This window comes from Sturnira hondurensis, unplaced genomic scaffold (genome assembly GCF_014824575.4).
Source record: "Sturnira hondurensis isolate 20B ecotype Veracruz unplaced genomic scaffold, ASM1482457v3 Scaffold0006849, whole genome shotgun sequence".
Taxonomy (NCBI): domain Eukaryota; kingdom Metazoa; phylum Chordata; class Mammalia; order Chiroptera; family Phyllostomidae; genus Sturnira; species Sturnira hondurensis.
In genome coordinates this window covers 260,220-275,327 of record NW_028079480.1, presented here as the reverse complement: position 1 = coordinate 275,327, position 15,108 = coordinate 260,220, and the positions used below count along the sequence as shown (strand labels likewise).

The 15,108-nt window shown below is 41.2% G+C and overlaps 1 long non-coding RNA gene and 1 pseudogene across 1 annotated transcript; both read left to right on the top strand.

Annotated features, from left to right (window-relative positions):
* Positions 1–145: 145 nt before the first annotated feature.
* Positions 146–13,901, top strand: LOC118990260 (uncharacterized). Its single transcript, XR_005067191.1, has 3 exons — positions 146–183; positions 10,341–10,403; positions 13,875–13,901. It is a non-coding gene; the product is annotated as an uncharacterized LOC118990260 (long non-coding RNA).
* Positions 3,203–3,673, top strand: LOC118990259 (60S ribosomal protein L29-like; annotated as a pseudogene).
* Positions 13,902–15,108: the final 1,207 nt, after the last annotated feature.

Sequence of the window (15,108 nt, the reverse complement as noted above, 5' to 3'; positions counted from 1 at the left end):
CGCACAAGGGACAAGGGGAGGAGAGGTTATCAGCCAATCCAAGAAGAAATGATACGACCAATGAAATGCACTCCGGCGAAGATGAGGGCGGGGGCTGTGGTTGATTGGCGGACCGTGCTCCCCGCCGCTGAGGCTATTGTTCCTTAGCGCCCCAGGAACAATAGGGGAGGAGCAGAGCGGCGAGTGAGTTCCGGAGGCTGCTTCCTCAACTTTTTAGGGTCACCAGGCTACGGAGAGGTGGCCGGCAGGAATTGCCGAGGACCAGCCCTCCGGTACTTGTGGAGCAGGTGCTCTCGCTGCCAGGCCCGGCAGTGCACACGTTTCTGGCCCGTAGTGGGCTGGCAGCCAAGTTCCTGGGTCTGCGCTCGGTACCCTAATCGTCCGCCTGGACTTGCAGCTCCAGAAACGGTGCCGGCGACCTTGACCACGGCCCTCAGCTCCTCAGGGAAATGTGGGTGGGCTGCCTTCCTTGGCCTCAGGGGACATCTTACTAAAAGTGAGAGAGAGAGATCAGGAATTCCCTTCTGCCGCTTTTACAGTTTGAGATGGTTGCTCACCTTTCCTTACGGAGAATGTCTGGTCCTCAAGGACTTTCTGGCCTGACCTGTCCAGCTTTCCTCTCACGCACGTACTCAATCAGATCTTGCTGCCCTCAGCTGGCTGGTACCCAGACCGCCTGTTTTTCAGCCTGGCTGTTACTTCCTCCTGAACATTCCTTCCTCCCCAGTCTCTCCCCACCCCCTACCCTCGTGACCTTCAAGACCCAGAGTGAAATGTTCCCTTAACCCTCACTCTGGTCAAAATCTCTCTCTTTCCTTCGTTTCTGTACCTTGTTAGAAACATTGCCATTTTAGAAAATGCCCTAATGAAGAATCTATACTCTAGTTTACATTCTTGCTCTGCCATTTACTAATCTGGGTAGGTTTAGGCAAATTGCTTGATCTCTCTCTTCCTGCTCTGTAAAGTACATAATGTATTTTCCTCAGGGGTTGTGGGGATTATGTGAGTTAATACATATAAAGTGTTTTGTTGCATCTGGTAAGCACTCCCTAAATGTTAGTTCTTGTTATCATTGCTCATCTACCCCACCTCTTGTAGATGGTAAGCTGCTGTTGGCTGGAGATCTCACCCTGCAAAAGTCTTCCTCAGTTTCTTGCACTTACTGAGCATTCAGTAAATGGTGGGAGGAGGAGCCAGTTCTGCCGTGTCAGAAGAAAACAATACCTCAGCCTCTAATCCTTGGGTAAAATGAGTTTTCCCTTCAAAGTAATGAACACAAGCCAAGAGAATTTTGGGCAACACCTGCCAACCTTTGCCTGTCTCTGTTTGGATATGTTGCCTCTGGCTTTAAAGGTAACTAACCACAGTGTTTCATTAACAACACTTTCGTCTGAGATTGCAAGTTTAAAGGTGAAATGACAATGAACTTGTGGTGCTTTCAAAAGCACAGGCAGAGGGCAACCGCTGAGAGGGGTGTTCTATAGTCCAGCCTCCCTAGAGTTTGATTTAGTGGTAGCATCATCACAGCGTTGGCCAGCAATGTCATGGTCACGCCCTATGTCATTCCCTGGGGTAAAAACAACCCTGGGTTAGCTAAACATGATCAACCTAGCTAAATCCAAATACTTACAGAGAACCGAAGCAGCTCCATAACCAAGTAAGGGCTGATAGGGAAAAGAAAGTGCCATAGGCAGGCAGTTTTCCTCGAGTCTCCATGATATCTATTCTGAATTTTAGGCAAGGGCAAATAGTTACTGGGTATGGGGAGGGGGCGGGGTGCAGAGAGGGACAACATGTGGGATCCAAGTCTCAAACTTTATTCCTTGGGAATATGAGGTTCTTAGAGATTACTTCTTTCCCTGTCTCAATACACCTTTATTTTTCTCTTTTCTTTTTAATTTATTGGGGTAGAGGTTTCAAAAGTACAACTCAGCCAAGCATCACGTGCACACCGCATCACGTGCCTACCGCCCCAAGCAAAGTCTTCTGTCCCCATTTCTGTCCCCACCCACCTCCACTTACCGCTCACCCTCCTCTCTCTGTGCTATCACCACACTGTTGTACACACACACACACACACACACACACACATAATGTTTTTGCTTAATCCTTTCACCTTCTTTCATCCAGTGCCCCAAACCCTCTCCCCTCTGACAGCTGTCAGTCTGTCCATGTGTCCATGCCTGTGTTTCTATTTTGTTAGTTTATTTTGTTCATTAGCTTCCAGGTATAAGTGAGATCATATGGTATTTGTCCTTCTCTGACTGGCTTATTTCACTTAGCATAATGATCTCTAGGTCCATCCATGCTCTTGCCAAAGATAAGATTTCCTCTTTTTTTTAAAACAGCTGAATAGTTTGCCATTGTGTAAATGTACCATAGATGCTTTATCCACTCATCTGCTGATGGGCACTTAGGCTGTTTCCCTGGAGATTACTTTAAGTTCAGTACTGTTCCACTTTGAGCCCTGTAAATTATCTCTCCAAGCAAAATGCCAGTCTTGAAATAAACAAAATGCTTCCCAGGCCATTGCTAATTTTAACACTTTGACTTAGAATTGATGCAATACTGGCTCTCCGCTGAATGGATAAAGACTCCTGAGAGGCCAATACTGCCCAGATAAGTGGGCAGCTGGGTAAAATGAGTGTCCAGGGGAAGGGCAGTAAGGGTCAAAAGAAAGATAGGCTGATATTCTCCTTGCCTCCTGACTTTGCTGCTACTATCTGTTTAAGAGTAACTAAGAGTCCTCCCTACTGTCACCTTTCTGCCCCTTTTTCCCCCTCATTCCTTCAAAAGATTTGAAAGGGAGAACTGGGAACACCTAAATCTCTTCAGAATATAACTCTTGGAAATCTGAAGCCTTCAGGACCAAGCAGCTCTGCTCTATCGCATGAGAGGCAGGCCAGGCCAGGGCAGCAGCAGGCACTGCACTCTGAGCAAACCCACACCTGCTTATTGTTTTCAGTCTTGCCCCTGCTACCCAGACTGTCTAAATTTAGGAACAAGTCAGGGGAGGGAGGAGTTTTTCACACTTTGCATTCAATTACAAAGTGGTTTGAAATGATTAGATTCGGGTGTATGCTGTTACTAAAGAGAGTATTATTTAGCAGCTGAGCTGTGTGCGGTACAAATGTTTCTTTAAAAACCAAAGCTGTAGCTTCGAGCCCCAGGTGCCTCAAGAGCCGCAGGCTTTGGTGCAAATATGGCCAAGTCCAGGAACCACACCACGCATAGCTAGTCTCCAAAATGGCCCAGAAACAGTATCAAGAAACCCAATGACAAAGATACGAGTCTCTTAAGGGGGTAGACCCCGATTTCCTGAAGAACATGTGCTTCAGCAAGAGGTAGAACAAGAAGGGCTTAAAGAAGACACAGGCCAACAACACAAAGACCATGTAGGCATGTGCTAAGGCTGTCAAGACCCTTGTCAAGCCTAAGGAGGTCAAGCCCAAGATCCCAGAGGGTGACAGCCACAAGCTCAATTCACTTGCCTACATTGCTCACCCCAAGCTTGGAAAAGGTGCGTATGCCTGCATTGCCAAGGGTCTCAGGCTGTGCAGACCAAAATCCAAGACCAAGGCTCAAGTCAAGACCCAGGCTGTGGCTGCAGCTTGGGCTCAGGCTCTAGCAGAGGCTCCCAAAGGTGTCCAGGCCCACGAAGGCTCCAGAATAGAGGCCTCTGTCTGCTGATGTGAGGATGGAAGAACTGGTGTGACCCCTGGGCTGCTGTCTGTGTGGGGCTGACATTGTCCTGTACTATTGTAACAATAAACCTAGGCAGGATCTGGGAAAAAACAACAACAACCTTGTAAGAAGAGATCTGTTTCAGAGTCACTGTGTGGCTAAACAGTGATAAGATAAGCATAGAGCCCCTAAGTTGATGCGGTTCTCTTAGTGAATTGAGGGACTCTTGCTAAGGAAAGAGATTGCTTATCAATCCAATTAACTGGCTTGTTTCCTAGGTGTTTTCTTGTGTTTCCTGGGTGTGTTTTGGTGGAACTATATCCTCTTGCTTCTCTTCCACTGCTTCCTTCCTCCCTGGCTTAAGTCTGACTCCTTGCCCAACCTGTTCATGCAGATTGGACCAAGTGAGGGTCTCTTGCTGCTTCTTATCTCATACAAGAGCATGTCCCTTAAAGCCTGGGGTGGTAGGGTGTAATGTTAATTCCTGAACTGGGCACCCACATCAGAACATTTTTTAAAAGCTCCTGACACTTTTATATAACAGAGATATCAACAGGATGACAACTATTAATATCTTTATTTATTTGTTGAATGTTACTAAGTTCCAGGGTACCATTTAGAAATTGTTGTTCTATATAGTTACTTAAAAAGCATTATAGCACAATGGTTAAAAACATGGCCTCTGAAATTAGATTTCCTCTGTATGCCTCAGTTTCTTCATCTGTAACATGGAGATAATAATAGTTCTACCTCATGGGGTTGCTGTGAGGATTAAATGCAAAGTGTGAGGATTAAGTAATTCAATGCAGAATACTTTGAATTGTATTGACTACTTAGTAAACACTCAGTGTATCAGCTGTCATCACCACCACCACCATCATCATCACAGATGTTGTTTGCCAGCACTTGCCTTTGAGATGTATTGACTTTGTTTATTAAATGATGAGGTGCATAGCAGAACAATACATGTACTTTGTCCCTCCAACCAAACTCTACTTTTGCCTCTTACTGGTTTTTGAAACTGTATGTTTGTGTCTGAATTTTGGTATTCTTACCTGTAAATTGGGACAAAAGATATTTTAAAGATTTTATTTATTGATTTATTTTTAGGGAGAGGGCAAGGGAGGGTGAAAGAGAGGGAGAGAAACATCAATGTGTGGTTACCTCTTGTGTGCCCCCTGCTGGGAACCTGGCCTGCAACCCAGGCATGTGCCCTGACTAGGAATTGAACTGGTGACCCTCTACATTGCAGGCCAGCGCTCAATCCACTGAGCCACACCAGCCAGGGCAGGACAAAAGATTTTTGCTTAGTGTTGAATACACACAGGCTTTTTAACACAGTTGTAGAAATTGTTATTGCCATAGAGATACACTTTTGTCCCTGGGTAGTTGTAGAGTAATGATAAGGCTAATTCTCTTGGCAATCTTTCTGCTCTGGCCTCTTGCAGAGATATACCCTGAATTTTTTTAAATGGAAAAGAAATCAGAAAACACAATTTTTAAAAAGTATTCAGAGTTCTCCAAGAACTGATCTGTAAAAATTTCAAAGCAATTTAAAGGTAACACAACAATATATTTCATAATTAAGTTAAATAAAGCAATGCCAGTAATAGCTCTTGGTATTTCTTTATTATCTTTTTTAAAGAGTGGAACGTGTTTTAGAAACACTATTCCTCTACTTTCTCAACATCCCCAAGTGACTGTCCTTATGTCCAATGGAAATACAAAGGAACTGGATTCACTTAACAAAAAGCAAATGAAGATATTCGAATGACAGAACAACTGCAGGTCTACAGACCTTAATTAATTAGGTCAGAAGCAATTTTCCTCTCCTTGCTCTGTTTCTCCCTAAATGTGTCACAAATACAGCCTCTCACTTCTAGAACAATGTGTTAAGCATTTCCCCCAAGTTGTGGTGTCCTTTTTTTTCATTGAGTCATGTTCTAAAATCCTGCACTTTGGTACAGGATGAGAGTAGATGAGAAGATAATGAAGTAAATAAATTCAATGTGTTTCCCAAGAACACATTTATTGGAGACTAAAGCTGTGTAATGGATTATCTTAATCTATTCCACATAGCAGGGAAATAGAAGTATTGTTAACATTTCAATATCTAACAGTAGAGGGCAGCACTGCCCTTCTTTTGCAAAATACAGGGTAGGGCAAAAGGAGGTTTACAGTTGTTCGTATGAGAAATAATACAATATTAATAAATAATACAAGAATAAACTGTGTTTTATGTACTCACAACGTAAACCTACTTTTTAATTTTTTTAAAGATTTTATTCATTTATCTTTAGAGGGGAAGGGAAGGAGAGAGGGAGAGAAATATCAATATATGGTTGCCTCTTGTGTGTCCCCTCCTGGGAACTGGCCTGCAACCCAGGCATGTGCCCTGACTGGGAATCGAACCGCGATGATCTGGTTTGCAGGCTGGTGCTCAGTCCACTGAGCCACACCAGCCAGGGTTGTAAACCTACTTTTGCCTCACCCTGAATTGAGTGCTTATGAGAAGTAAAATAAAAACAAAGTTCTTGACTGCTGTGTCGATGAGTTTACCTTTACCCGATACCTTAAAAAAATGTATATCTTCTGTTTCGATGATTACATAGAAAAAACTTTAGAGACTGTATACCCTTGAAGTAACTGGTGGAAAACAGGGAAGGTTTTAGGTCCTCTGCTCAGGATATGGGTTCTGTCTGGCAAAGATAAACAGTAGCTTGACCCTGAACAATCAGATAGGGTTATTGTATGAACAGACCTAGTGCTCCTGTGCTTTCTGGATAGAAGTCAATCTACTGAACTAGCAGGATGTGGTTTTAAAATGTGTGTAACTCATATGGTCTGAGCACCGATAACTACTTGTAAATTATAATTCACTGACTTGATTGTGCTGTCTGTTAGTTTTCCTGTCTGTCACACCTGAATGGAATTCAGACCTATCTTTACAATACCACATGCACTGTGACCTTAAAGAATGGTGTCCCACATGAGGGTAGGAATGTCTCATGAGATTGCAGTTGGCTGAATGGCTGTGTATATGTAGAGGGGAGAGTGAAGCCTTGTGTGCTAGTCATCATTCTATTGGAGTATTATTTCTCTATCCAGTAAGTAGCAAGGACAAATCTGTTATTTTTTACTAAAAGTTACATGATGCTCTTGGGCAGGATGACAGAGAGGAGAGAATAATCCTAATTCTAGAAAATACATAACCATAGTATCCTGGTACATTTGGATTCTGCTCTAACCCTCAAAACGTTTTTTGGCAGCAAATCTTCAGTGCCAATTTAAATAAATCCCACCAGGAATAAGAGCTGAAAGATGCTGAGCCTAGTTTCCAGCTTTGCCTTGTGAACCTGGAAAAATTACAACCTCTAAGCCTTCGTGTTCTCATCTGTTAAACACAAATAATGAGTCCTAGATCTAGGAAGAGGGTCAATTTGGAAAATATATATTAAAATGCTTTAAAAGTTATTCAAGTACCTATCACATTTCTATCACTGTAGTTCAAAGAGATGCCTGCCTTCTCTACACTGCAAAACTTTGTGTCTCTTCTCTCCATTCGGTGTCATTATATTGCCTGAGATTGTTCATTTCTATGTGTACTTAACTTTTCCCTCCAGCTTGATTGTTCCTGGAGAACTGAAAGCATCAATTATACTTCCTGATATCCTCCACTGCGACAAGATTTTTCATACAGAATAAGTACCCAAATATTTGTTGATTGATGAAATCATAAACTCCCATGCAGAATTAACTTTTTAAAATTCATTAGAATAAAAAAACATAAAATTTGCCATTATAACCATTGTAAAGTGTATAGCACAGTAGTGTTAACTTTATGAACGTTGTTGTTCACCAGCTCTCTCTAACATTTTCATCCAGAATTAATTCTTTTTTAATAGTTTCTTTTTATTGCATTTTATTTCCATTACCATTTTTCCCCATTATACCCTCTTCCACCTCCCCCCACAACAACCTTTCCACCCACAATTACCACATTGTTGTCCATGTTCATGAGTTCCTTTTTTTTTTTTTTTCTCAATCCCTCCACCCCTTCAATATACCCCCCAGAGCTATCAGCCTGCTCTCCGTCTATGAGTCCGTCTCTATTTTGCTTGTTAGTTCAGTGTGTTCATTAGATTCCACATGCAAGTGAAATCATATGGCATTTGCTTTCTCTGACTGGTTTATTTCACTAAGCATAAGGTTCTCAGGTGACAAAGGGCAAAATTTTCTTCTTTCTTACAGCCATGTAGTAGTATTCCATTGTGTAAATGTACCATAGCTGTTTTATTTACTCATCTACTGATGGACACTTGGGCTGCTTCCAAATCTTGGTGATTGTAAATAACACTGCAATGAACCCAGGGGTACATATGTTCTTTCGAATTATTATTTCCAGTTTCTTTGGATAAATTACCAGACGTGGAACTGCTGGGTCATAAGGCAGTTCCATTTTTAATTTTTTGAGGTAACTCCATACTTCTTTCCACAGTGGTTGCACCAGTCTGCATTCCCACCAGCAGCGCTGAAGGGTCCCCTTTCTCCACATCCTCACCAGCACATCAGTGAGATACCACCTCGCACCTGTCAGAGTGGCTATCATCAGAATTAATTCTTAATAACTATCTTCCACACCATTGTTTCCAAACCACTTCTTTAGTGGTTGGGCACAGACAGGAAAAAAGATACAGAACTTTCACTCTGTAACTAGGGATGTGTTAGAACAAGGTAATCAAAGATTTCTACTCTGGTTTGAATTCTTTCTCCTCTCATAGAGGTTCTGCCCTAGTCTCTCTAACCTGTAAATTGGCCATTTTCTATAAACCTGGGAATACATGCCAGAAGATAAGGTCCTTCTATAAAGAGCTTTCAATGAGTCATTTATGTCTAGCATATAATGAAACATTTATACGAAGGACACTATCACATTAAAATATAAACTCACTTGCCAATTATTTTATTTTCAGAGTGTCTGACTTCTGTTAATTACTGAAGATATGGACTTTTTAATCATTATTGCTGTAACAGTAGTATTTTTATTTGGCTGGTGTGTGTGAGGACTGGAGCTGGTATGTGGAAGGAAACCGCCCCAGAGGACCATATTCAACGCCCACCACGTGCTTGTAGAAACACTGTACCTTCTCAAGCACAGATCTTTATCTAATATTGTCATTGCCAATTATGTCAAATCTGGGATTAAAAAATGTGTTTTTCTCTTTTGCATCAAGCACAAAAATAAACTCTAGATGAATTTCAGATTTAAATATTTTAAACTACGAACAAAATAGATAAAGGGGATTTTTGAAACAGTGTTAGGGTAGAATAGACTTTCCCAGTCATGACACGATCTCAACAGCCATAAAGAAAAAAACTGACTTTGTATGGTGATAGTCACCATAAATAAAAGTATGATGACTTAGGAGAATATTTACAGCATGCTTACCAGATACATCTATTACATATTCAGGGCTTCATTGCATTGATAGAGAAACGATCTAAGGCTATGAAGAAATCAGGAAAGAAATACAAATGGCCAATAAACATACTAAAAGTCATCCTCATTCGAAACCATACCAATTTATCCACTTTTGCACATCAGACTGACAAAAACTTAAAATGTTGATAAAATAGTGCTGAGCGTACAGGGGAAAGGGCACTTTCATACACTGTTGGTGTGAGTGTCAATAGAGAAAACCTTTTCAGAGTGCATTTTGGTGATATCAGTCAAAATGAAAATGCAGGTACCATTTTGCCCATCTGTTTCTCCTCCAGTGACTTACTTTAAAGAAATTTATACAAGCTTTCAGGGATAGGTATAGAGATATACAGTTATGTATTGTAGTATTGCTTTAATAGAGAAATATTAAACAATGACATGCTTTTCAATAAATGTGTTACTTATAACCTAAAAAAAATCAACTCTTTATTAAAAAATAACAGATTTGAAAGAGACTTCACAAGAATACAGAATTAAGATAGTCTATAACAATAGTAAGTAGAATAGAAGGGGAAACCAGTTCTTCAAAGTACTACGGAAAACTTTAGAAGTTATGAGAAACTATTATTTTGATAAAATGATGTGCTACAGGTTAGAGCAGATCTGGAAACTGGGAGCTTTTGAAAATTGTTTGATAATAAAATAGTGATTTTGTAAAATATAAATTGCAAGATGCTGTATCCCAGGACCTAAAACAGCTCCTGACATCTACTAGACAATAAATATTGTCTGAAGGAATGAATGAGGATGACGTTTCCACCGGGATTGTCATAAAAGTAGATGTAAAACTGCCTAAATACCGCCACTCGATGCACAGTGAGTGTTAAGTAGTTCACTGCTTTCCCGGAAGCCTGCTGGTACTTAGTGCCTGCTTACCTCATTATCCAAGTTTATTTGTTTGAAACCACACATATAGTGCTTATTATATGCCAGGAGCCATTCCAAGTGCTCTACAAACACTAAATCGTTCAAATTGTAATAACAACTGAGGTGTGTGGCTTTATTATCCCACTAAACAGAGGAGGCCGTTGAGGCAAAAGTAGCTGAGCAACTTGCCTGAGACGGCACATCCAGACTGCTCCATGTAACAAAAAATCATTGTAGGAAAGAACCAATGAGATTTTACTGTTTTTATATTCTGCTTTTATTCCAGACAGCTCAGAATATTTCCTATTAAATCACACCTGGAAATCAACACCACAACTTCCCTTTTGAGGTACAGCATATTTTTAAAACATTATTACCAGCTCATTAATTGTGTTTAAAAAGACCACAGGAGGTCCTTGTTCCTGTGATAAAGTCATGGTATCTGCCTTCTGACATCACATTAATTTCCATACAGCAGATCCAAGTTTTGAACAGAAGGACATCCTGCTCTAGAAGTGGAAGAAACATAAGGCCTTACAGGGAATTACAGAACAATGTCAAAAATATTGAAAGGGGCCCTGCCTGGTGTAGCTCAATGGATAGCGTGCGGGCCTGTGAACCAAACAACCGTGGTTCGATTCCCAGTCAGGGCACATGCTTGGGTTGCAAGCCAGTTCCCAGCAGGGGATGCAAAAGAGGCAACCATACATTGCTATTTCTCTCCTTCCCTTCCCCTCTAAAGATAAATAAATAAAATTTTTAAAAAATATTGAAAGGGGTAAAATATTGTGTATTAGTTTTAATCTTCCGCATGACTAATGCAGTGGATCTCCAACTTTTTCAACCAGGAATATTTCTTCTGTAAGCTAAACTTTGTAGACTTCTTGAGAGTTAGTGTTAGGTTTTTAAATTAATTAATTTATTTTTAAGATTTTATTTATATATATTTTAGAGAGAGGAAGGGAGGGAGAAAGGCAGGGAAAGGGAAGGAGAAAGAAAGGAAGAGAAAAATCAATGTGCGGTTGCCTCTCATGTGTCCCCTACTGGGGACCTGGCCTGCAACCCAGGCGTGTGCCCTAGACTAGAAATTAAAACTAGTAACTTTTTGATTCACAGTCTGTCTGGCACTCAAGCACTGACCCACCCAAGCCAGTGCCTAGTTTTAGGGGGTTTTTTAATATTTTATTTATTTTTAGAGAGAGGGGATGGGAAGGACAAAGAGTGGGAGAGAAACATCAATGTGTGGTTGCCTCTCATGTGTCCCCCACTGGGGACCTGGCCCACAACCCAGGCATGTGCCTGGACTGGGAATTGAACCTGCAACCCTTTGCTTCACAGGCCAGTGCTCAATCTACTGAGCTACACCAGCCAGGGCCCTAGTTTTAGTTTTAATTTTAGTTTTAACCTTAGTTTAAGTTCATCTCACAACATAATAGCAGTGTTTCTTTTTCTTCATGCTTTATTTATTCATTTGATTAATATTTATCGACAATCTATAAATAATGGGCCAGGCATTGCACTGGATATTCAGGATAACATGGTGAACAAAAAGACAAAGTCCTTATCCTCATGATTTCTCTAACTTAATGGGGAAGATGGTAAGAGCATTGAATAAACAAAATTACTAAAATTATAGCCATGGTAAGTGCTACATACCTGTATGGAAAAGACATGTGAAAGCACATAATAGGGGGAATTAGCTTAGTCAGGCCAGTTCACTTCACCTCAGGACGTGCCCTCCAGCGTGGATAGCATCTCACCTCTAATTCCTATCTCAGCCGTACCTCTTGGTTCCTATCGCTCACATATATTAATCTTCAATTTCTGGGATCCATTTAGCAGCCAATGTTTTCAAGAGCAAATGGCCCATTAAACATAATTCCTTTATTATTTTATTATTGCTTCTAGCTCTTCTGTTCCAAAAGATAGAAATGCAAAGACATTCTTTTTTAAACTCTGATTTCCATCAGTAAGATGCAGATCTTTTTATCTTTGTGATTCAGTTGAGAAACATAATGCAAGTAAGAAATTAAGAGTAACAGAATTTTATTAAGTAAAGAAACAAGTATCAAGAGAAGGTAAAATCAGAAACATTTATGTTTATCATTCTTATCCTACATAAGGACAAGAATTTCTAAAGGTGGAGAGGAAAACTGAGGATAGACACTGTCCAAAGAGGACAGCCCTGTTTCAGAAGTTGAGTAGGTACCACCAAGAGGCTTGCAGTGTCTCCTTCATGTCTGATGGGCATGAAAGTCAGTACTGGGCTGCAAAGTCCCCTCTGGAAGAGAGTAAATAATGGGCAGAGACAAGCCACATTCAGAGTTGGGTCCTCTGGTTCCCCGTGGGAGGATTGGTCTATAACTTAGGCATTGTCTATCATTGAGGCATGAAAGGCAATAGAATGAGCACTAAAGGCCCCATGAACCCTATTAGGTTTCCTCAACAGGCAAGGGTATAATCTGAGACAAGAAACAGTACCAGGCAAGCCCCAGAATTATAGATGGTATGACAGCCAATAGGCTGAGAATCCTTTTAGCCCCATATGCAGAATGCACTCCTATGACACCCAGTTTCTTCCACTGGATTGGGTTCCTCCTTGCATCTGCCTCACTACCTTTCATACAGGTGCTTACTAATCAAAGCATGGTCCTCAGACCAGCAGCAATGACATCACCTACATGCTTGTTAGAAGTAGAACATCTCAGGCGCCACCCCCCCGGCCTACTAAGTTGGCTTCCACATTTTAAGAAGATCCCAGACATTTCCTAGGCACATTGAAATTAAGAAGCATCATTTTTACCCCCATCAGCTTCTGAGACTGTAAAATAGATAAGGTCCAGCTTGCTCACAGCTTTGAATTGAAGACAACCTGAGATTAAAAATAAAAAAGTAAAGAGGAAATCATTTTCAAAAGATGAAAGTGCTATACAACTATTAAACACCATATTTTTTCACCTGTACAACTTGATTTACTCAAGCTGTTTTCAGAGTAGACAATCAGTGACTGACTGACCCAGCTTTTATAATTGTTGTACTGTCCTAAAATGCTGTGGAGTTCTGGTCCGTTTTGTTTAATGTATAGATTAGTGATTCTGGATCTTTGCTGCATATTAGAATTTTCAGATTTCTCTCTGACAATCCAGGGCCTGAGCCTTTTCTCAAAAAATTCTGGTTTAGGGGGTATGGGGTGCAGCTTGGGCATATGTAACTTTTTTAAGTTCCTCAGGTGAATCTAACGCACTGCTGGGGTTGAGAACCATTCATAGAGCTGAATCGAGAGATGAAAAGAGTTAGACATACGGTCCAATAAACAAATGTAAAAATGTAGAAAAGGGTTATCAGTGGGGCAGTGGGGAGGGAGGGGGGAAGGTACAGAGAATAAGTAGCATAAATTGTAGGTAAAAAATAGACAGGAGGAGGTTTAGAATAGTATAGGAAACCTAGAAGCCAAAGAACTTATATGTACAACCCATGGACATGAACTAAGGTAGGGGAATGAAGGTGGGAAGGGGTGTGCAGGGCAGAGGGGAATAAAACAGGGGAGTAGGACAACTGCAATAGCATAATCAATAAAGTATATTAAAAATAATTGAAAAAGAAAAGAAAAAATGCTGTGCCAATGTTGAAATGAATGAGGAAGACATTTCTGCTGCCATGAAACGATCACCAAGGTATACGTACACTACTCAGTTTTTTAAAGTTACAAAACAATGTGTGATATATAAACTCATTTATGCGAAAAGATAAATATATATGTTTATGTTTACTTTTATTTTTTGTCCTCACCTGAGGACATTGTTGTTTTCATTGCTTTTAGAGGGAGAAGAAGGGAGACAAGAAGGAAGAGAGGGAAGCAAGCATTGATTGGTTGCCTCCCGTATATGCCAAGACCAAGAATCAAACCTGTAGCCTAGGTATGTGCTCTGACCAAGAATTGAACCCACAACCTTTTGGTTATGGGACAATGCTCCAACCAACTACACCACACAGGCCAGGGCAATTTATGTATTAGATGACTAAAAGGTACTCACCAAATTATTGACAATGGTTACCTCTGGGAAAAGAAATGGGAGGGAAAGGGACTTTTTTGCTATGTAAACTTCTAAATATTTTACAGCAAGAATGTACCCACACACTACTTGGGTAACTATCCAAAGCACATTCCAGGATTGTTGACTGCCATACCATCTGTAACCCTGGATTACAGATTATTTAAACTAATTATCATTTTAATATTATAATCTTAAATGCATAATTAAAATAGTATAGTGGCTGACAAAAATAAAACAAATCTATACACAAAACAAAAACTGCCAGGGCGCCCAGGGTTTTCATTAGTAAGCCCGTCACTTCTCAATTCTGGGATCACTGGAACCATGTTGCCCCGACGTCTCCAGATACCCTTCCATCTGCTGTTATTTTGGCATCAACTCTAACAACCTCCCTGGTTCCTCTGACAACTCACCGACGCAGGCAGACCCCACGTCTAGAAGGATCTCCACAGCAGCACTTTGTAAATTCTCCCGTGTTCCACCCCTAAAAATCACCTGGGACAGAGGGCCACCTACCACTCAGCCTTGCTGCGAGCGAGGTCTTCCCCACTTTAAGCAGTTAAGACAAGCATACTGACTAAGCTGTAGTATGAGGGATGTGAGTCCTTTCAGGGCAGAATTCTCAAAGTCTGCTATGATGGCTCTTCGTCTTTGAAATGGCGATTGAGCCGTGAAGTGTATAATGAGAGAAATTACTTATGAATCTGTGCCTCTCAGCCGCAGGCCACTTCTTTCTCTGAGAGAAACTCCAGGATTTTACCCTAATAGCACGGGAACAGAGCTGGGACTGAGGCAGACCGACAGAGAGGGCGGTTTCCAGCTGGTGGGGGGGCCCTGCTGACAGCTCGTTAGAAACTGTCCCTCTCCGGCTCCTCCCTTCATTTCTTCAAGTTACAAAGCCTGACACTTGATGGGAGAATCAAGGTGGTAACATCCCCCACGGCAACCAAGTCCCTGCTCATCTCTCTTTGTTTGACAGATAAGAAGAGTAGATGTCAC